The following is a 23,290-nucleotide window of genomic DNA, read 5'->3' as shown; positions in this document are numbered from 1 at the left end:
CGTTGTCCTGCCAATGTAGGCAATTCTGTTTCTGCTGCGACGGATAAAGGTAAAATCCGTGGATGTCTTCCATACAAGCAGAAGAACGGGGATCGTTTCGTGGAAGAGTGAACAGCATTGTTGTATGCCAATTCTGCTAGCCAAGTGTGTTGAACCCAGGTCGTCTCTCGTCCCGCGGCCAAGCAACGCAGGAACTGTTCTAGTCCTTGGTTCACACGTTCGGTTTGGCCGTCCGTCTCAGGGTGATAACCCGAGGATAATCGAACTTCCATTCCAATGATATTGCAAAACTCACGCCAGAACCTGGAAGTGAACTGCGGACCCCTGTCTGTGATTATACGGCATGGAAGGCCATGAAGGCGAACCACATTTTGCAAGAATAAATCTGCAATTTCCATTGCTGTTGGATCCCCTTTACAGGGGATGAAATGAGCCATTTTCGAAAAGGCGTCTACCACCACCAGTATGGAGGTGTAGCCTTGCACTTGTGGGAGCTCAACTATGAGGTCCATAGTGACAGTATGCCATGGTGTAGTAGGTGTTGGCAGGGGACGTAAAAGGCCCGCTGGTTTCTGATGGTCGGCTTTATTCCGGGCCCAAATTGCACACCGTTGCACATATTGCTGAACATCAAGCCGCCACCTTGGCCACCAAAAATGTCTTGCTACCAATTCTAAAGTCTTTGCCCTACCGGGATGACCCGGTAGGGAGGAATCATGGCACCACGACATCGCTTTTTCCCGTAGAGGTATAGTAGGCAAATACAAAGAATGCCTATGATACGGGAGCCCATCCTTAATGGTGTGCTTGGGATCCAGTTTACACCATTGATGAAGGTCATGAATGGAAAGCTCCTTTTGGATGCTCTCAAAAATGTCGGCGGTTAAACCCACTATTTGTGCTGGAGAGACTATTGGCCGAGGTACAGTTTCTATTTCCTCAGAGACCTTGTCTGGATAGCGGGACAAAATGTCAGCTTTCCGATTGTTCGTTCCAGGTCTGTATGTGATAATAAAATCAAACTCTGCGAAATATTGGGCCCAACGCAGTTGACGCGGACTCAAGGTCTTGGCAGTCCTAATAAACTGAAGGTTGCGATGGTCGGTAATAACCGTCACTGTGTGACGTGCCCCCATCAAGTAGTGCCGCCATTCGCCAAAGGCTGCCTTTATGGCCAATAGTTCCCTATCTGCTATGATGTAATTCACTTCTGCTGGAAGCAGTTTCCTCGAATAGTAGGCTACTGGGTGTAAGAGGCCCGTCTGAGGATCGCGTTGGGACAGAACGGCTCCCAGCGCATAGCTGGAAGCGTCAGTTTCCACCACAAATGGTTGGGACAAGTCCGGGTGTTTCAATACCGGTGCATCGGTAAAGGCCTTCTTGAGCCGTTGAAATCCCTGCTCAGCCAAGGCGTCCCAAATAAACGGGCAGCCTTTGCGCAGAAGTCTCGTGATCGGAGTTACCAGCTCAGAGAAATTCTTGACAAATCGTCTGTAGAAATTTGCAAATCCCAGAAAGGATTGTACGTCTTTGACATTGGCTGGCGGAGGCCAATCAAGAATGGCCCTCACCTTTTTTGTATCCATTTGCACGCCTGTCGGAGTAAGGTAGTACCCCAAGAGTTCCACGGTAGTACGGTGGAATTCACATTTCTCTAGTTTGGCATATAGATGGTACTCTCTTAACTTTTGTAAGACAGCGCGTACATGCTGGACGTGATCTTCTAGGCTATGGGAATAAATGAGGATGTCATCGATGTATACAACGGCACATACGTCCAAATATTCCCGAAGAATCTCATCTAAGAAATGCTGGAAGGCAGCAGGTGCGTTACAGAGACCAAATGGCATAACCTGATATTCATACATTCCGAATTTTGTTCGGAAGGCGGTTTTCCACTTGTCACCTTCGCGCACCCGCACAAGATGGTAAGCCCCACGAAGATCCAGCTTAGTATAGACGACCGCGTCCCTAACCTGATCTAGAAGGACGGGAATGAGTGGAAGTGGGTAACGGTTTTTGATGGTTATCCGATTCACCCCGCGGTAATCTATGCAAGTCCTGAGTTCCCCGGACTTCTTCGGTACGAAGAACAAGGGAGAAGATACCGGCGAATCAGAGTGTCTAATAAAGCCATTTTGTAAGTTGGCTGTTATATACTCCCGAAGGTGTTTGTTTTCAGCCTCGGTCAAGGCGTATATACAGCTGCATGGTAACGTTGCCCCTGGCTCAAGATCGATCCGGCAATCGAATGGCCGATGGGGGGGCAGAGTTTCAGCGGCTTTCTTATTGAAGACGTCTACAAAGTCTGAGTACTCTGTGGGTAGTTCTTCTAAGCGCGCTTCGGGTTGAACACCGGTAATGCCTGCGACTTGAAAGGCCGCGGCCACCGGCTGTTCACAATGTTCCCGACAATAAGGAGAGCTAAATTTTACCAAGCCGGAGGTCCAACAAACCTGAGGATCATGTTTTCTCAACCAAGGTAACCCTAAGATAAGGCCGAACTGCGGGGCAGCAATTAAGTCAAAGGCAATGTATTCCCAATGCCCAATACCACAACTCAGGGTCACTAAAGGAGTGTTATGTGTAATGGGTCCCGAGCATAGAGGTGTACCATCAACCGCGCGTACGGGCTTAGGTTTTGCCTTTTGCTGGATAGGGATACCCAACCTGGCCGCAAACTGGATATCTATAAAGTTACCCGTTGCCCCCGAGTCAATCAACATGGTGACCTCTTTCGATATACCCTGAAAACCAAGACACCCCCTTACCGAAATGTGTGGGGCAAAATTGGGACAACCTTCTATTGGGGCCCTACAATCAGTTAGGCTCGACCGGGTGACCCCCACTACCGACGAGCCGAGGGGTTTCCCTGAGTCTTGGGCTTTGTGGGGCATTCACGAACAAAGTGTCCGGACTTCCCACAGTACATGCATACACCATCTTTTCTCCTTCGTTCTTTTTCTTCCTTTGATAGGGGACCTCGAACCGATCCAATTTGCATTGGCTCGTCTCCTTCGGACTTGTCCATTGACCCTCGTGTCCCTTTAAATTGGTCAAACCTTGCCGCTGGATGTGACTCCCCTTTCTTCCTATCCCCCCGTCGCTCCGCCTGACGATGATCCAACCGCATCGCCAGATCAATCATATCAGAGCATTCTTGGGGTTGGGGGTCAACTTGGGCAATAAGATCTTTCAAATCATCCCTCAATCCCTGATAAAATAGGGACATGCATTTGTCGCGTGGCCATTCGGCTTCGGCTACCAATCGGTTGAACTGAGTGACATACGTCACTAGTTCCTTATTTCCCTGCCTCAATGTCAGCAATTCCCGATCCTTACACAAGGTGGCAGCCCTAAGATTGAATATTTTCTCAAATTCAATGAGAAACTCGTCCCAATCATATAGGATAGTATTGTCCTTTTGGACTAGGGGGTTTGCCCATGCTGCAGCGTCTCCTGTGAGATAGGAGATGACGAATGCAGTCCTAGACTGATTGGACCGGAATGCTGCCGGTTTCGTAAGGAAATGGAGGCGGCATTGCGTGATAAAGGTAGAGAATTTCTGCGGGTCTCCTGCATACCGCACAGGTGGAGCCAGAGGAATCATGGGCTCTGGGGTGACTTGCACCTGTACTGGTGCGTGACCCGGCAAAGGTGCTGTTTGCGCGGCAAAACTACGTACCTGCGCTGACAGCGTGGCATAGTCCTGTCTGGACGCCGCTAGTTCGCTTTGTAGGTCCTGCAAGACCTTGGCGATCTCTTCCATAATGGTGATGGGGGTTGGCTACACCACTCAGGCACCTGAATATTACGTGGGCTTGTGCTTCTGTCAGAGATGCTCAGGTCCTAGGCGCAGGAGCGACGCAGTACCAACCACCCCCTCAATGGTTTCAGTGCCTGCAAGACAAAGCTTACACAGACCTCTTTAACCAGAGAGGGGAAGGAGGGTTGGGCTCTCGATGAGTGGATAGGTAGAGGGATTTTAGGATAGCCGGATTGAGGGTTGGGAAGAGGTTATGGATGTGACTGGGGATTTTAGGGTAAACGATGTCTGCACACTTTCCTCTAACTGGCTGATGGAACTGCCGTAACACCTTTACATGTAAAGGTGTTGTCACCTTACCCTTAGAACAAACATGAAGGTGCTCCTTGAGCACTACAGCTGCATACCTGGATTTAGCAACAAACAATTGTTGACATTAGCCCATTTACATTTTCATGAACACAGTCACATGCACTAGCACACTTAGCTTTTTGCTTTAGTCTTTGAAGTCCTATCCCGCAAAGGCTGTCAAGTCCTGTGCCACGTCCTTGCAGTCCGAAATTCAGGTTCGAATCAGGTTCAAACTAAAAGAAAACAAAGGACAAGCATTAGCGTATGTCTTACGTTCTGCTGGTCTCACACTCTCTCACAAACTCTCTCAACACGCATTCAGCGTTTTAATATAAATATTCCACGAATCTTAGGGTGCGCTGCCGCACGTGGCTTATCAAGCCCCAAGTTTACAATTTGCCCCAAAACACGGTCTTCCCTCAGACCGGGTGTCAAAACGCGGCCTTTCCTCAGACCGGGTTCCCCAAGCTAGTGCTCCTTCATCTCTCGCGCCCTTCCGGCGTTTTCCCATGAGACGAAAGCACGTGAAACCATGCACACTTCCTTCCTTCACTTTAGCAAATATGACTTTCCCGTGAATCCGCCCACTTAGCTTTTACGTGATGCGCAGGGGCACTGGGAGGGGTCGGGCTATGCCCCCTGCGCTTCCCCAAGGATCCCAGACTCTGCCTGGGCTGAGCGGCACTTATCTTGTGTCAGCGAGGGGCCGGATCGTTGTTCCTGTGGCTCTAGGCCCCTCGCATATAGATTCCGGGGAGCTGCTGGGCTTACGTCCTCTCTCCTCGGCGTCTCGAGCACAAGCCCCGTGCCTCGGGGCTTGCGCATGGGCATTCGCGAGCCACACCCAGCGCGGCTTCCCATTGGCTCCCGGACCCGCGAAGCATGCTGGGGATTGTAGTCCTGGCGAGTCAAACGCTGGGATTTGTAGTTTGCAGCCGCATTTTGTCTGCAGAAAGGGCATAGCAGCCCTTTAAAGTACAGTACCCTTCTAGAAATGGGCTTCTTCAAGGTCCCTGGCCCCACAACTCCAATAGTACCTGGCCTTAGGCCAACCCTGCTCCTGACAGTACCACACCAGAGAGAGAAAGGGGGAGGGAGAGAGAGAGAGTGGCACAGAGAATGAATAACAAGGAAATGATAGATCAAGGAGTCCATGGCCCGGTTCACCAATGTACAATAACATGCTGCACAGCACAGTTGGTGTGTCCATTCAGGTTTCCACATAGGTAGGTAACACAGTGACATGAGCTCCAATGAAATTACCACAACCCCATGTGAGCATGCAGAAACAAATAAGAGAACTGACATATGCATCAAAGATGACCAACAATGAAGCATGCACAACATGCAAGACATTGCAAATGCTCACCAAATAAGGGTGTCTGAATGCTGTAAATCCCACATGACCTTCACCAGTAAGTGTGTTTCTTAATTTGATAAAGGAACAACATTTTCTGGAGGGCATGAGGAGTGTGGACTTTGAATGGTGCAGGATTTCTCACCCGGGTTAGCAGTCACCGCCACATCATGGATTACTGGAACAACATGGGCGAACATATCAACACAATTGTGCAGTATAATGAACACAGCACACATGTGCCATGGAAAAACAAAGCTATGATTACCTGCACATGCCACCCTGTGCACCCCCATGCAAACATGCTAGATTAGTTCACCAGACATGTCTGCACGTACACCACTGCACATGTATAGTCCCTGAGGAGTTAATGGCACACCTCAAGTGCAATGAATGCAAAAAATAACAAAACCCACAACCAGGCAAAACAAAATATGACATGGCAACATGTGGTCAGGGAGGGGTTCAACCAGGATGGGGGAGGGGCAGGGTGCACGTCAACACCCACATGTGTGGAAGTTGAAAAATATTTCCCTCCATGGGTACTTGGACCACATGGCTATCATGGATTGGAAGGGCTGTCGCTGCTGTCGCTGCTGTCGCTGCTGTCGCCACCTTCCTGTGTAGAATGAGAAGGTGGTGGTTGTAAGGGAGGTTGAACACATAAGGCTGTGGCCTGGTCCTCCATGTCAGCAGCCAGGCGGGACCCAGATGAATGTATCTGGAACATGAAGCCTCAGAGGTCCGCATGCAATACCTCACGGAATGCACAGAGTTCCTGCGAGAAGGTATGAGTCAATAGTTCCATCTGCTGTTGGCACTGTGTACTGCGGGCTGCCTCTCGCACTTCCATTGAAGTTCTGAGGGCCGGTAACTCTTGCCTCATGGCTGCCCTGTGGTTCAGACCCTCTGCAACCAGGGATGCCTGCAGTGACCTCAGGTCGGCCCGTCAGCCCCTGTTGCTGGCCACTATGTGCAGCCTGTGTGAGCGGCATGTGGACCGCAATGCATGCTTCCTGTGTTTCTTGTGAAAACATGGAATTGGCCACCCTATCCATCCCCTGAGCCAACACCTCATAGGAAGTGGCCTATTGCTGTGCAACATGCAACATTGACTGCTCCCACACATAATTCCCAGCCACCACACCAGCCACCACACGTCCGCCACGTGTACGCGCCCTACGGCTGCTGGACCCAAGGGAGTGTGGCCCTTGATTTGAAGCCGCTATCTTTGGCTGCAGGACTGCATCCCTCCCATGGTCATCTATCCCAGGACCGGAAGCCAATACATTGGAGCTTGGCCTTGCAGCCGTAACCACCACAGATGGATGTGGCAACACTGACTGGCCCTGTGATGGGACGTTACGGGCTACATCAGCACCATCACTTGAAGCACTCACCTCTGACAGCATAGGGGAATGGACGCCCGGCTCACTGGATCATTGGAGGTGGACTCATACTGAGTTGTGCCCCAGATGGACTGTAGTACCAGAGGATTCTAATGGGCTGCCACAATATGTCCTCCAATGGTGCACTGTTGGGGCTCAACCACCTGGTTCTCCTCTCCCTCCTCCCCTGAATCTGGTGGCTCATCACCTGCACATGGACACATAAAGACATGAATAATCATGTTAATTGCTTCTACTACATGCATTGTCATCACTATGCTGTCCTGCAACACATTTACATGGCATGTAATCATGCCATCATTTGCATTCATACACTATGTACAGAAATCCCTGAAATAATTTGCGTCTGCACACTTGCCACCACATCCCATGTCCCTGACCATGTAAGCACTGCAGACATTCCCAACAGACATGTGTGGTGTCCCAGGTGTGTGATATGGCGAGAGTGGGGACATATGCTTGGAGATAGGAAGAGGGGACAGTGACACACAAGAGGGGCAGGGCCATGCACACATGGGGGAGGAGGGGGTCCAGTGTGGCAGGTCAACATGGATGACTCCAGACTGATTTCTTACAAGGGGCTCAGTGCCATTTCTGAGGAAGGGATTTGCACGGTGTAGAAAAATGCTTGGACACCCATGGCACAATGTCCCGCACGCTGACAGTGTGCATGGAAGTTACATGTAGCATGAAGTCACCTATGGACATGTGTGGATGGAGCCACTACTGCATGCAGTGCATGATGAATATCATGTGCTTCAGACACAAGAACTTGACTGGCATAGCTGAGTCACTAATATCACTGATGTACATAGCCAGATGCCACATTGTGTTGGCATGCTGTAAATGTGTATTAGTATCTGACGGTTGTGGATGACTACTGTCACAAAGCCATGTTCAACTGATGTGCAGCACATTTGTTGTATGCACTCTGCAGTACACTAAGCTCGAGTGAGTAGACCATGACATGGTTCACCCATGGCAGTCATACAATTGCAGGGCAGAAGTGCCACACAGACTAAAGATGAAAGAACCAAAGAATTGTTCGCCGATCCACCTACATTTGCTTATCAAAGATCCAATAATCTAAGGGACCTATTCGTCAACACACGCAACGATAAACCAAGAAGAAGTCCAACCAAAAGATTCGGCACGTACCCATGCCTGAATTGCAGTAATTGCAACAATATCATAAAAGGAGCTTTAGTGTTGCATCCGCACACAGGGGAAAAAATTGCAATAAAATGCCACGCCACATGTAACACGGAGAACTGTATATACTGCATACGTTGTCCCTGTGGACAGTACTATGTAGGAGAAACAGGACGAAAAGTACGCATCCTCCTGAATGAACACAAGTCATGTATTCGCAATAAGAACATCAACTCAGCAGTAGCTAAACACTTCAATGAAAAGAAGCACAATATCTCCCAGATCAAATTTCAGGTATTAGAAGTCATTGTAAATACCGGCACGGACACTAAGAAGAAGAGACAACAAAGAGAATCCTTTTGGATTGATAGACTGGAATCATTGTCACTTCGAGGAATGAACGATGAGTTCGATCTTAACTGTTTTCTATAATTGTATCTGTTTTTACAACACATTGAACTTACCTGTGTTTTAGACATGTCACTCTTGAGAATGTAAACACCTGGGAACACAGTATCCACCCATTATTATAAACCACACACAAAAACATAATTTGACCCCTGACTACATCATGTAACGCACAACACTATATTTTATTTACTTCACCAATCAGAACAGAGGGCATCGCGGTTCTATTAGGATCATTTGTGCAATCCAGCGTGTTTATGCAATCGAGTTACCATACACCAGCATTAACACTGCTTTTAATTGCCCACTCTAGTATGGCTACTTCATGCACCCGCCATCCGCCATTTTGAGATTTACATCACCATGACAACATTACACATATACACGCAGACGCAAGCAGAGCCTTCTTGCTACCCGCAGTCGGAGGTTACTTCGCTCGAGCGAGCTACACACTCACAAGGTAAGCGCTCTGCTTTCACACAGACAGGCACGTATTAGAAGCAACCACGAGTGATCGTGACTAAATGCAGCATACTATTTCATTTTGCAGCGTTCTGAGAAGGAACGTTTGAACGGCATGTACTGAAGCCACCCGTTTCAGGTCAGTGATAACATGAAAATGTCCTGCCTTATCCCCCAGAATACTTGACCAGAAGACACTTAGTAATAGATCTAATGTAAACCTTGACGGAAGTGAAATTTGAATGTCGGATGATAATAGTCTTTTAAAGAACGCATTAATGCAATGTAATGTTTACAAATCACTGACAATGTTCTCTTCTCTTCTCTCTTCTCTCTGTCTACATGTACGTGTTTGTCAATTGTGGGTACCCTGTTCTCCTGAATGCATATATATTTGATGTTTTTCAAAATATTCTAACAGAAAGATTTTTTTGTATGCTCGTGTACATTTAACCTGGCTCTGAGGAAGGAATGTTACCATTCCGAAATGCATTATCCCTAGGTTATTTTTCTTTGCCATTGTATCAGCACAAAACGAATTGGTGAAGTTTAACCATTCGTTAACTAAATGAGAAATCGAATTGAATTGCAATTTGCAGAATAAAAGCACTTTGAAGCAACTTTATCAAAGATGGCTTTACTGTCATTTATATTCTAAAAACAAATGTTCTAACCCTATTGGGGGAATTTAGGTGTGCTGCCCAGACCGAAGGCTAATAAGCTTAGGTCCTTTCTCTTTCAGAAGTGCCACACAATCATACCAATTAATTCAATCTACATACACATATTCTGGATGAACACGCTTCTTCACTCACTGGACGTTTCCTCGTATTATTGGCATTTCGCCCACGCCTTCGATCTGATACACATGAATCAACTCGCTCATGGCCTCTTCATGTGGAGTGAGCTCCTCCTCCGGTGACCCACCTCCAGTCACCATAGCAGAGGCAAGGTTGGCCCACAGCTTCCCTTTGGTTTGCCAGCTGAGGTCATTCCATTTCTTCATGAACTCATGAGGAGTGTGCCTCTCATTCCCCAAGGAGTTGTTGTGATCCGTGACTCACAGCTGTTAGGCAGAATCACCTGCAGTACCCTTTGGGAACACTACAGGTAATTAGGACTACAAGTGTAAGCACAATTTCACCTTTGGTACAAGCCTGTACTACACAGTAAAGTGGTAGCGATGTCTGAGCAGCCAGACTTATCTGAAGAGTTTATGTGAGCAGTAGAACAAGTTACACAAAGGACCAACCAATACAGTGATTCAAGTAAACACTTACTTAAGGTTTCTAAAAGAATATACATTTATTTACTCAATCTTTTATAAATCATTACACTAGCACAAGCAGCTCAATATCACACACTAATACACCACAAAAATACAACTAGTAAGTACCTAAACAAGTTTAGCTAAAAAATGAAGTGTGAGCAAAATGGCACTTTAGATACTTAGAAAGGGAGGGAAAAGACAAGGTTATAAGAATAGACAGCCCACATACAATCAGAGGCAGGGCAAATGGTTCAAGTTAAATACAACCAGCAATTCTTCTCAATAGGCCTGTGCCAAAGTCAATGGTTCAGAGTATTTTGTATAGTATAGCACAGTTCTGGTATGTAACGGTTAAGTCTTTGCCACAGATTTTTAAAGGATTTGGCTACGCAAAAAGTTTGATGAATGTTTGGGGAAGGACAAGCCTTCGTAGTTGAGGAAAGTTTCACACACTTCTTGAAGGCCGAAAAGATTTCCGGACCGCGTTTGCACAGTACTTTTTAAATGAAGAAAGCTGTAGCTGAGGCAGTTGTTCTGGCAGTTCGAGCAGATCTCGCTGTTCCTGATGGGCTGTTCCTGAGCTTCAGCATTGGGGCCAAGAAGGAGGATGTCGGGAGGTTCCTGCGCTGCCCAGGGAAGAGGCCAAAAGCTGTAGCAAGACGTCGGTTTAAGGTATGAGTGGCTTAAAGTCCCCCTGGTTTCCTTCCCTCTGGCTATCCGGTTTTCAACAGCACTCTGAAGAAAATTCGACCAGAATAGGATGGTGTCCAGGTAGCTTGTGAGTTGGTTGTTCCCACCAAACTCAAGGGAAGAAGTTTACCTTGAAGGGCTCCTCTGTCGGAGTTTCAGGCAATTCGGACCTGCAGCAGTGCTTCACTGGTCGTCCAGGAGTTGCAGCAGTCCCCTTCCTTCCTCTCCTCCTTGGTTCTTTAGTTCCATTAGTCGACTCTGCTTTCCTAGTCCCACAGACCTGCTTTTAAACAGTTTTACCCCCATTCATTCAGCCTGGCTGTCACTCACACATCAGGGTGGCTTTCCTTGCCGGACAGTCAGCCGGCCAATCACACCAGAGTGTATTCAGGTCTCCTAGGAGATTAAGCACATGGAGTTTCAGCCACCTCCCTCACATCCTGTCCACCCCAGACACTCTGGCACCAGAGGAGGGCTTCAGCACAGAAGCCCGCCAAAGGGCACGAACAAAGTGACCAAACCTGGTTTGGAGCGCAGATACAAACACAAGAAGGACTTTTACTAAAAGAAATGGCGAAAAAAGATGACCGGAGTATGTTTTTACAGATAGGTCTGGGGCGCCATATTGAAAAACATGGCTACCCCTGATTTTGAGCTACCGTTGTTAGCGGTCACGATAAATCATGGTAGTTAATCTGAACCACTGCCACCAGCCATTTAAAATAGGAAAAGGTAACATTTTACTGTTACATGAGTGTTTTGACTCAGGCGAAGCTAAGCAACCCCTCCGGCACTATATAGTAAAATAGGGTGTACTGGGTCAGTAAATTTAAAGAGACTAGTAAAGTCAATTTAACTTTACTTATCCTGAGAGACAGCAGTCATTCTCAGGGAAGGTAGTTAAACCTTTGGGGAGTCTGAAAAGACACCCCTCTGCCACTACCCTGAAGGTGCTGTGTGACACGCAGTAAAAGATGATGCCACTGGAGTTGTTTTAAAACTCCATAACCAAAGAACACAAAAGTAAAACACACACAAAATACATGGAAGAGTGGGAAAAAAGGCTCACACTCTTTCCAGGTAAAACATTAAATCCTAGAACTCCAGCTGCTGGGAGTCTCAAAGGGTAAGTGAAATTATCTCATTTGGAGAATGCTCCCTAACAGCAGCCATTGGACCATATGCTGAGCCGGCGAATGGGTGCTCCCGAGCCCCGTTCACATGTCATGGTGGTGGTCGCGCACGTAGTCCACGAAGATCTTGAGTTCATAATCATTGAAGCTCCGCTTCCTCGCCATGACGGTCTCCTTTGTTGTGCTTTGGGATTGAGCCTTTCCCTGTTCTGCATGATTCTGCCTCTTGGAAGTTGGTGCAGACCCTGTGTGGCTGAGACCACTCAGGGCATTAGGGACTGAACCACTAGTGGCCTGGGCCATGGCATCACCCATTGATGTTGGGTCATTGAGGGTGCTGAGGTCAGGTTTTTTGTGTTGCCGTACCTTCCCCTTGGACACATGGGCATCAGCTGCCCCTGTGTGTCCGTGCCCTGGGGTGGAAGACAACAGATACTGCAGTTGCTCCCTGATCCTGGTTGTTGGGGACAGGATCTGGGAGCTGGGTCCAGGTGCTTTGCATTGCCGTCCCTTCACCTTGGACACAGGGGCATCAGCTTCCCCTGCGTGTCTATGTACCTGGGGGGGGAGACAACAGATACTGCACTTGCTCCCTGACCCTGGTTGTTGTTGGGTACAGGATCTGCCCCTGCAGGTGCCTCAACCTGGGAGCAGGGGAGAGCAGATGACCCTGCAGGTGCCTCAACCTGGAAGCTGGGTCCAGGTGCTTTGCGTTGCTGTCCCTTCCCCTTGGACACATGGGCATCAGCTGCCCCTGCGTGCCTGTGTCCCTGGGGGGGGGGACAACAGATACTTCAGTTGCTCCCTGACCCTGGTTGTTGGGGACAGGAGCTGCCCATGCAGGTGCCTCAACCTGGGAGCAGGGGAGAGCAGATGACCCTGCAGCTCCCTGACCCTGGGTGGTGGGGACAGCAGCATCACCTGCAGCTCCCTGACCCTGCTGGGGGTGGTGCACAGCTCTCCCTGCACCTCCCCGACCCTGGCCACCTCGGCCACCTCTGCCCCATTTACCTCTTGGGGCCTTCCCAACCATGGTACAGAAGGATTAGTACAATGGGAGGCACAACAAGCGATTGTCCTAGGCAATTTCAGAGAGGGGCAGGGTATGTGATGTAAAACATACTAGTAAGGTCCAGCAACGCACAATATTACCCCTGGTAAAAAAATAAATTGGACGCGTAATGCACCAGCACCCCAACTATCAGAAAAATGTGTACACGACCCCTCGGTAGCTCACGTGAAAAGACAAAAGTATTACGTGATACGCTGTGGCACCCAGCACCAGAAAAAATGTGCATGGTAAGCCCACGAAAACCACTGTGATGTTAACAATAGGGGTACACGATACACAGGGGCAGCCAGAGTATGAATAATGCGTACACAACTCGCGTTTAGCCGCAAAAAATGAAAAATACACACGTGTGTGCGTGAAGTCAAATCGCCCACCAAAATAAGCAGTTTGCACTGTCACAGTAGTGAACAAAATGTGTGCCACCCCAAAAATCTCCGAAGTCCACACATCCGTCCGCTTCAACTCGCACAAGCCGTGTGATGCTCCCCTATGCACTCATTTATCCCGAATCTGATCGCCAATGCCCAATGGCCAGCACTTGTCACGTATCTTACGCGATTAGGCCCTTTCCTCTGATTACACGTGTACGCACTAATTTTGCATGCGTGAAGTAACCGTCACTCTGTTTCTGGCTGCCCATGCAAGTTACACGGAAGACCCACGTGTTGCTGCCTATGAGCCATTTTACCTGCGTCGTACTGCCCTGAGTTGCATCCTATGAGCCATCTGCTGCTGCCTGCCCACTGCATGTACCTTCTGCCCACCTGCCCTGCAATTTGAGTGCCTGCTGTCAAGCCCTTGCCAGTTCTCCTGTCATCAGCCCTGTGACCACCTCAGCTGATTCAGAAGACTCCCAATCTGCCAGACCATCACCACCACTCCACAGCCCAGCCCCAGGACCACCTTGCCCACCCGCAAATGCCTCGGGGGTTGCCATGTCTGAGCAAACATCTGCAGAGACAAGTGGCAACCCCATGGCAGCGAGGCGGAGGGCTGTCAACTTCACAGCAAGGGAAGTTGACATCCTGGTGGAGTATGTCCTGGGGCATTATGAGGCCCTCTTCAACCTTGCAACGCAAAACGGCAAGGAAGGATGGAAGCTGATATGGGACCAGATCGTGGGTGCTGTCAACGCAAAGGGGGTGGCACCCCGTGACTACCAGCATGTGTGCAAGCACTGTGAGGACCTGAGGTCCAGGACCCAAAACATGGCCCGGCACTTCCTCCAGGCTGGTGAGAACCAAGGGGGGCCCCGGGGCCGGTTGAGCACCACCGACATGCGGGTCCTGGAGAGATTTTACCTGGCGCTGCACACCCAGGTCAGTGATTTGCAGCACCATCTGTAGTCGTCAGGAGAGTGTGCATGTGTTGCTGTCCTCCTCTGTGTATGTGTATGTTGATGTATGGTGGGAGTATGCACCTTTGCCTTACTGCAAGTATGCCTCTTGAACGGATGTCTCTGTGCATGTCCCAGACAGTGCTGCACATGTGTTCAATAAAGCATGCGTGATTCCAACAGTGTTACTTTTGCTATGTGTGTTGTACTGCAGCATATTACGACATGCACATGGTTTCTTACATGTGTCTGAGACGTGCCCGTGTGAGAGGTGTGACACATAGGTGTCGTCAACATCATGAACAGCCATGGTGTACATGTGTATGTGACTGAGATGTGACTGGCCATCACTCCTGGTTGAATGTAACTGGTACATTTCAAGTGGTGTACCACCCCTCTTGCCTGATTGACATTGAGGGTACTCTGATATGATAGCTCAGTGCACTGCTTCAGGACTGTCAGGTGATGTGGTTGCATGACATGTGTATGTCCCATCATGCATGTGTGTGTAGCATGCACAATTTGTAGGTGGTGAGAGTGCCATGTCCAAGGATGTGATTCTCTGTTGTGAAGGACAGACACGTATTTGCATGTACGTACATTGCATGTACCTTTGTGTTGTGGAGGGTGATGATGGTTGTGACCTTTGGCAGTATACTTCAAGTGCATATGTTTTGTGGCAAACACACATAGGTACAGTAGCCTGATGTTTGTGTACTTTGTCTCCTTATCCACAGCGGCATTGGGAGAAGAGGACGGAGATGGTGCTGTGGAGCAAGGCAGCAGGGATGCCTCCACTGGGCAGAGATGCAAGGCCGAGCCACGCCCCCTGGTCATTTCATCATCGGGGAGCGAGGTCCAAGAGGCCGAAGGTGTACATGTACTCCTTGGCAGTGAGGGGGACAGGTGAGCTTACACAGGGGCAATCCACTGCGGAAGACATGGGGAGGCATCCAGGTTGGCGGGGGAGGTGGAGGAGGCCATATCGGCCCAGTCCGTGGGGCCTGATGGGGTGATGAGGTGGGTGTGACTGGTGCAGTCCAGACTCAGGGTCAGGAGGCAGTGCAGGTTGCTGTGGAGGTGTCTGTGCCAAATCCTGCCCCTGGGCCAAAGCCTGCACCAGTAGGCACCTGCCAGCATGCCCCAGGCCAGACCCATCCACAGGTGTCAGATGTTTCCATGTAAACTGACACCCCAATGCCTGCGGATGTGGCCATTCGAGACAGAGTGGAACCCGTGCTAGCTGGTATCGTGAGGCGTACAGGCATCATTCGGGATGATGTGCAGGCTTACAATCATGGGCTTGCACATCATCACAATGAGGTCTGACATCTCCTGAACTGGCTAGCTACATTCCTAGTCTCAAATTGGGTGCATGGGCTGGCAACTTATGTGACCCCCTCCTCATCTTCCTCCTCTGTGCACCAGTCATCCTCCCTGGCACCTTCCTGGCCAGATATCACCAGGGCCCCCAGTGTACCTGTCCCAACCACTTCAGCCCGTCTGGTGGAGATCACAACCCTGCCTGAGTTGGGAGTCAACGTTGGATCAGCTGAGGTGGTCACCATGCCAATCCAGGCTATGACAGGAGCTGTGGCAATGGAGGGAGAGCAGGCACCCAGGATCAGGGCATGTGCCAGACACCCACGGGTAATTTCATCAGCCTGGAGGCTGGCCAAGCAAAACAGGCACTGGGCAAAAAGGCAGCAGCAGGCTCTGAGTAGGAGGCTTCGGGACTCAGGGCATACCATTGACAGGGGGCAGGTATCCAGCATCAGGCAGGAAGCAAATGTGGACCTTCACACAAAGATGTCTCCTGTGTTTGTGCGGTACGGGCAGCAAGTCAGGGCAGAGAGGCAGCAGGCTCGGGAGGTGAGACTCACCAAAGCCAGTGCGGAGATAGCACTGCATCGGGCAGAGAGGTGGGCTCAGGTCCTCGAACATACTTGCAGAGAGTGGGAAGGGAAGGAGAGGACCATGCTGGAGTCCCTGCAAGACCTCGAGATAAGGGCGGAGGCCCACCTAGGGGAATTGGATGCAGTGTACGATGATGCCCTGGCCGACACATTGAATGAGAATGGTGAGAAGGACTAGCCCACTGTCTTTGTTAATAGTTTTTTACATTTAAGTTGATTTCGTTCTTCTATTTGGAGCTTTGGGACATTACTCTGTTTTTTGTACATAGTTCTTCATGTGTGGTTTTACTTTTTATATTATATGATTTGGAGTGGACTGTGGACATTACTCCATGTTAATTGTGTAAATAGTTTTAAATCGTTTTTCTTTTTGATTTTCACCATGCAGTAGTGGTTTCTGTTTTATTTTTGATGGCATTGTCTATATTTTTCATGGACATGGACATTTTTGCATTCTTTACTTTTTTCATGTACAGATTTTTAACTTTAATAATTTTCTAAACTCACAGTCATTGTTTCTCACAGTATTTTCTGCTGTGCGCCAGTTTGTTAGCCCGTTTGGTGTCCCTGGACCATCGTTGTTCATGTGTGTGGTTACTTACATGCATGTGTCATGTTTGCTATCCATTTGCGTGGTGAATATACACATGTGGCTGACTGGTGGAAGAGTGTGAAGGGTGAGTTTTGGTGTACACCATACAATGCCATTTGCTTTCACATGTGCAGCATCACTGTGTATTGGCCCTCACTGTGTTTGTGAGGAATGTGGGTGGGCTGACTGTGGGAGTGTTAGATGTTCAGGATATTGGCACATGATTTGCTTGATGCTGTGTAACACACATGTCATGCTTTCCCCTACACCAGCATGCGTTTGTGCAGTTATCATTGTCTCTGGTTTTGGTCTGCCTCCTGCACTGCCATGCAATATTGGCATTACTATGGATTTACACATTGACAGACCAATGCAGCAGTCTTGGTGCGTGGCACACTGTCTGATTGCCATGTACTCAATCCGGACTCAAGTCATTCCTCTTTGCTTGTGCTTTCTGCACTCCTCTACCCTGCTGAACTCCTGTCTGAATCACCTGGTTCCCTCGCCTGCCACTTGCACACCCGCACTACCTCCCTGCCATCCCCCGCATTTGGATTGTTTTTCAGATTTCCTACAGCCCCCTACCTGCACTTGACACCTGATGTCTGCACTTAGCCTTGCACTTGCCACCAGCTGCCTGCACTTAGATGCACTTAGATGTTTTTCATTGTTATTGTATTTCTTATGATGTCCTTCCTATTTACTGCACGGCTCCATTCACCTTCCCCCCACAATTCTCACCTTCCCCACTCCCTTGCACTTGTCCCATCTCAATGTCACCTGGCCTAGCAAGATCGTTGTTTCTGTCTTCACTCTGTTCCCCCTCCCCTGACTCATTGTGCATTCAAACACTTGTGTATGGGCTCATTATGAATGCCATATCATTGTATTTGATTTCATATCATATCCTTCACACATAGAAGGTACAGTGATGTGTTTATTGGGAAATCTGTTCTGGTAATATCAGCTCATTGAGAGTCAGGCCGTGACACGCCTGGGCAGTGTCTGTTCATGTGGCACATATTGAGGCTGCTTTTTATAATGTCATTGTCTGGCTATTTCTCCATGGAGATTTGTGACATGACATTGTCACATGGCCAGCAGGGCCTCAATTTACCATTAACTTGTTACATGTGTATGTTGGGAAATGGTTGCGGACAGCAATTGTGTTTGAGCAGCTGCCACACTCAAGGATGTGGGCCAGGTGTATGCATTTATTTGTGTTTGCAGGATACATTTTGCAGTGGATATTCAGGTTGGTGGCATAATGCAGCAGTCAAGGTGCACAACACACCATCAATGGAGTGATGATGTGCACTGTGTCATCGTCTAGCAGTCAGGTGATGTCCGGTCTGAAGGGGGTTAACTGCAGGGTGGGGCGATGGGGGCTGTGGTGTCCCATGTGGAGGGGCTGTGTTAGGAAAGATTTCCTAATTGTATGTAATTTTCCCTCCATGTGTCAACCCCCAAACTTTTTGCTGCTGTTTAGACACCATTGACTGACTGTGCCAGAGAAGCACAGCCTTCAGCAGCACACCTCTGGGCTTTCGTTCACTTTTTATGGGAAACTGACATGCCCTTAAGACAGTCAGTACTGGAGGACTTTGTTTCCCTTAGTCCTTTCCTCGTGTTGCAACTTTTGTGCAACATGTAACAAGTGTGCAATATATCTTACCATACAGCACACTTTGGTTTATAGTCATTTCCAAAGGCTCTAGATACTTTCGCTGGACTTTTTATGAACTGTGCAGATGTGTCATGGACAGGACTGGTATCGTTTTACATTATTTTTAACCCTTTCCTGCCATGTTAACCATGTTAACCGCGTTTGGCACAAATAGGTAGCCTGGCTCCAAAATGGCCATCCCACAAGGTTCTTTGTCCTGTCCTTTGGCGATTTTGCCGCTTCACCTTCCCCAGGTCGAGTCGACCTGGGTCAGTCCTTATTTGGTCATGCACTTTCCTGTGAATCCCAATGCTTTTGCGGGCTTCTGCATGCCTTGTGTGTGCGCCTCCGGGATGTGGCCTGGAACGTCTGGTTCCAATACACATCCTGGGTGCCAGAGAGTCTGGAGTGCCATGAATGCCTGGGACCAGTGTGCTTCAATGATTGGTCCACGTATGGAGTGTGTTTGTGAGCAGATCTCCCATTGGGTCCTCTCTGTTTTGGCGCAAAGGGAACTTTGGATAAGAGGAGGCTGAAAACACCACTAGCATGTCGACCTCCTGAGTTCTCACTGAACAAAGGATAGGATTCAAGTATCCTGCAACATGAAGCTGAGTCAAGGAACCACTGGTGACCCACTGGAAGGTTTGGCACCCTGAGCCCGCTATCGTCCGGTGAGACCCCTCTGCATCTGGTCATCCTAGAAGGTCTGCGAAGACGCTTCAACCCATTGGAATAATGAGACCAAATACTCTCGGCACGTTCATAAAACCCTGTAAGTAAAGTTTCTCAGAAGTGTCCCTGGACCAACCAGTGGACTGACCAGTTTACCCAGTTGCTTTGCTCTTTCACCACTGCCTTTTTGAGGAGCCCCTCAAAACTTGGTATACTGCCAGCTCTCTGTCTCCGGCACCCTCACACCAAATTTCGTACACTTGGCGTTCCCAGGTATGAATTGGGACAAGTGCGCCAGGACCGGAGTGAACACGGTTACCGTGTTGCCCTGCTGCTGCAACGTCCTTTGCAAGTCAGCTGCATTTGTGACCCTCTTGCCCCTGAGGCCTGCTGCAGTGAAACTGGGTCGATTCATCCCCCCGGAGTGAAGAAATCGCCACTGTCCCGTTTGGCAATCATCGCTGTATCTCAGGAACTGAAAGGTGCCGAGACGTCCTTTTTGCCGCTTTCGAACCTGCAAGCGAAGTGGACTTGACTGGCGAAGTTTGGGTCCGCTTGCATCTGGGACCGGTGAGTACTCCATACCCCAACTGGTGGCCCCCAGCGCAAGGGCCCATTTCTATGCACAAGTGGCCCCTGAGGGCCCCTCTCCTTTCCACTGCTATTGCAAAATAGTGACTCCATCCCACACTCTCGAACTGCCTCTGCCTTCAAGTGGAGGTCATTCTTGAATAGTGGGAACTTGTTCTGCATCGCCTCTTCCACCTTCCCGAGCTGCTAGAGACCCCTGAAGAGACCCTGTTCTGCCCATTGGAACAACCGCTTGCGTTTGCATTGCATTTACTATTGAGCACAAGGCTCCTCTCTTCTTAGGGCTTGGACTGCCTCTTAGTTAGGTGTATTGTTGATGTCGAACTGGGCCTAAAGAATATCTGCACTGCCTATTTCCTTCCCCTCTAGGTTGTCGACATATTTCATGCATTTAACCCTTTGTACCTCATTGGTCTTGTATATACATTGTATTGATAGAGATGTGTTAGTTTACTTAGTGTTACTATGATTCTTTTGCTATGGTCAATGTTACAACAGCTTTGTAATAAATGTGTCTGTATTTTGTATGGAGTAATTTGTAAGTGTCCTTGCTTTGTGTGCTCATTGAGGTCCTTCAGTCACCCTGACCCCTCCTGAGACTTAGGCTTGACCGCCTGCCATAGCTACCCTGATTGGTCTGGCTTGTTCAGATGTAACCCTGTTCCAAGAAACTAGGTTGGACTTCTGATCCTCTGCCCCTCCAGGTCAGACTTCAGAAATCCATCTTAACAGGCTGCCTCCAGGGTGGGGTGATGGGGGCTGGGGTGTCCCATGTGGAGGGGGCTGCTTGCAGGGTGGGGTGACAGGTGATGTGAGCTGGGGTGTCCTATGTGGAGGAGGCTGCCTGCAGGGTGGGGTGATGGGGGCTAGCGTGGGGGTATTCCACGTGGAGGGGGCTGCCTGCAGGGTGCAGTGATGGGGGATGGGCTGGGGTGTTCCAAGTGGAGGGGGCTGCCTGCAGTGTGGGGTCATGGGTGAAGGGTGCTGGGGTGTCCAATGTGGAGGGGACTGCCTGCAGGTTGGGGTCACGGGTGATAGCCTGGGTTGGGAGTGTCCAGTCAGGAGGGGTCTGCCTCCCGGGGATTGTGATGTGCAGACACACTATCTGGCTGTGGTGCGGCTGGGGATCACGCAGAGTTTTCACACGATTTGGCCCGGGGTGTAGCCGGGGATCGCACAGAATTTTCAAATTATTTGGCTGGGGTGTGGCAGGGGATCATGTGAAGGTTTGACGCAATTTGTCTGCAGTGTGGCTGGGGATGCCACAGGGGTTTCACGTGAACTGGCTGGGGTGCAGCCGGGGGGTCACGCAGGGTTTTCATGCAATTTGGCTGGGGTATGGACAGGGATCACGCAGGGTGTACACATGATTTTGCTGGGGTGCGGACGGGGATTGTGCAGGGTTTTCACGCGATTTGGCTAGGGTGCGGCTGGGGATTGAGAGGTTTATCCATGCGATTACGCTGGGGTGCGGTTGGGGATCGCCCACAGTTTTCACGTGATTTGGCTGGCGTGTGGCTGCGGATTGCAAGGTTTGTTTTGTGTGATTACGCTGGGGTGCGGAAGGGGATCACTCAAAGTTTTCACGCGATTTGGCTGGGGTGTGGCTGGGGATCGCGCAGAGTTTTCATGGAATTTCGCTAGAGTGCTGTATTTTGGCCCTGGGATGGTGCGTAGCCTTGCGCCTTGTTGGGCATTTCACTTGCTTTTTACTGCATGTGGGGCTGTGTTGGGGGCGTTACTGGTGCAGATTGCTGTTCCTTGGGCCACAGCTACTGATTCCTCAGGAAATCCATGAATATGCGTGCCGCGCAATCATTTCTCTGCACCACGGCTGGTGCACGCTCCTTCTCGGCATGTGGCGCTTGCGCCTTTTCTGCACCACATTCTATTAATCGGGCCCTTTGTGTCCTTAAGAACTTTGCACAGAAGCACAATCGTAAGTTTGTCGTCAAATAAATGCTTTTGAGAAATACATAAACAGGAAGCCCAAAAAAAGAAAAAAACAAGGTTGTTTTTGCTTGTTTTTAGGGAGCTTTTTTCAAGATTGGCAAATTCAGAATTCTGACATGCAACCTCTTCCAAATGCTTGTTGGGGCCTAGGGAAAGAGTATCTGTGTCTTCTTGGGAGAGGCTTCAAAATGCCTTGGCTCACCATGAGATGAGTACATTCCAGACATACCCCCTGGCACAGCAAACCCTTTTCTCCAGCCAGTTGCGTAACACAAAATGTCAGGACCCCACTGAATAGCTATACTGGTTGCACCAAAATGCCAGTCGAAGCAATAACACTCATCAAGAAGAGAGCACACAATCAAGCCTGAGTCTCTGCGGCCTCCAAGAACACGGCTAAACTCTGTAAAATCTGCAAGGAACTGGCCAATCCTGTTGCGGTCTCTACCTCTTCTGTTCCCTCCCAGGCCCTCTGTACAGCTCTGGTCTCTCAATTCTCTGCTAAAACTCAGGACATTCTGTCCTCTATCTCCTCTTGCTCTCCCTCTTACTCTCACGACCACCCTTTGGCCATCTCTCCCTCTCCTCCTCCTTTCTCCTCTTTCTCTCCGACAACAACTGACAAGGGTTATAGACAAGTCTGATCTATCAAAGTGTCATCCAAACAGGTGCTCCCCTGCTCCTCCAGAACCATCAAGGACCATATGGCCACCCTCGCTCCAGCCTTGGGCAATTTCTGTAATCATTCTTTCACCACTGGAACTTTCCCCTCTCACCTTAAGCACTCCCTTGTGCACCCAATCCTCAAGAAGCCATCTGCCGACCCTACCTGCCCGGCAAACTATCGCCCAATCTCCATCACCCCTTTCCTGGGCAAACTCTTGGAAAAGTTGCCCATCTCCCAGTTTACTCTCCACACTGAATCTATTGGTTGTCTCCATGACCATCAGCATGGCTGCAGATCTGCCAGAGGCACAGAAACTGCTTTCCTGAACACCGGTGAAGATTTGCTCTCTAACCTCATTCCTTCTGTCCTCATCCTCCTTGATCTTTCCTCTGCTTTTGACATGGTCAACCACACCATCCTAATCAATCGACTCTGTTTGAATCTGGACATCACGGATCAGGAACTGGAGTTGCTGACTGCCTTTTTCTTTGTCCACCCCTCCCAGTCCAACTTTGTCCCTTTCTCTCTGACACCTTTCTTTCTACCTGTGGCATTCCCCAGGGCTCTATCCGCTCACCCTGGCTTTTCAACCTCTACTAGGCCCTTTTGGCCCACCTGATCTCTACCATTTTCTCTAACTTTCAGTGTGATGCGGATGACATTCAGCCTTCCTTCAGGCTCCCCTCAGAGTCCTCTCCTCTCTCACTCATTGCTGACTGTCTATCCGTGATTCAGGATTGGTGCACCTCGAACGATCTCTACTTTAATGCCAGTAAGACGGAGATCCTTCTCCTTGGTACCGCTGCCGCTGCTTGCCCTCTCTC

General features: G+C 49.4%; 1 long non-coding RNA gene across 1 annotated transcript in view; it reads right to left on the bottom strand.

The window, feature by feature from the left end:
* Positions 1 to 5,492: 5,492 nt before the first annotated feature.
* LOC138527839 (uncharacterized) overlaps positions 5,493 to 23,290 on the bottom strand; it is a 277,332-nt gene continuing 259,534 nt past the window's right edge. Inside the window, exons 2-3 of the long non-coding RNA XR_011284061.1 lie at positions 6,875 to 7,070; positions 5,493 to 5,652 (exon numbers count right to left, since the gene is read on the bottom strand). This is a non-coding gene — a long non-coding RNA (uncharacterized lncRNA). The remainder of the gene's footprint in view (positions 5,653 to 6,874; positions 7,071 to 23,290) is intronic.

This window comes from Ambystoma mexicanum, chromosome 7q, assembly GCF_040938575.1.
Source record: "Ambystoma mexicanum isolate Mex_15411 chromosome 7q, UKY_AmexF1_1, whole genome shotgun sequence".
NCBI classification, from domain to species: domain Eukaryota; kingdom Metazoa; phylum Chordata; class Amphibia; order Caudata; family Ambystomatidae; genus Ambystoma; species Ambystoma mexicanum.
Note: the sequence above shows the minus strand (reverse complement) of the source record. Positions and strands in the feature narration are given on the sequence as shown.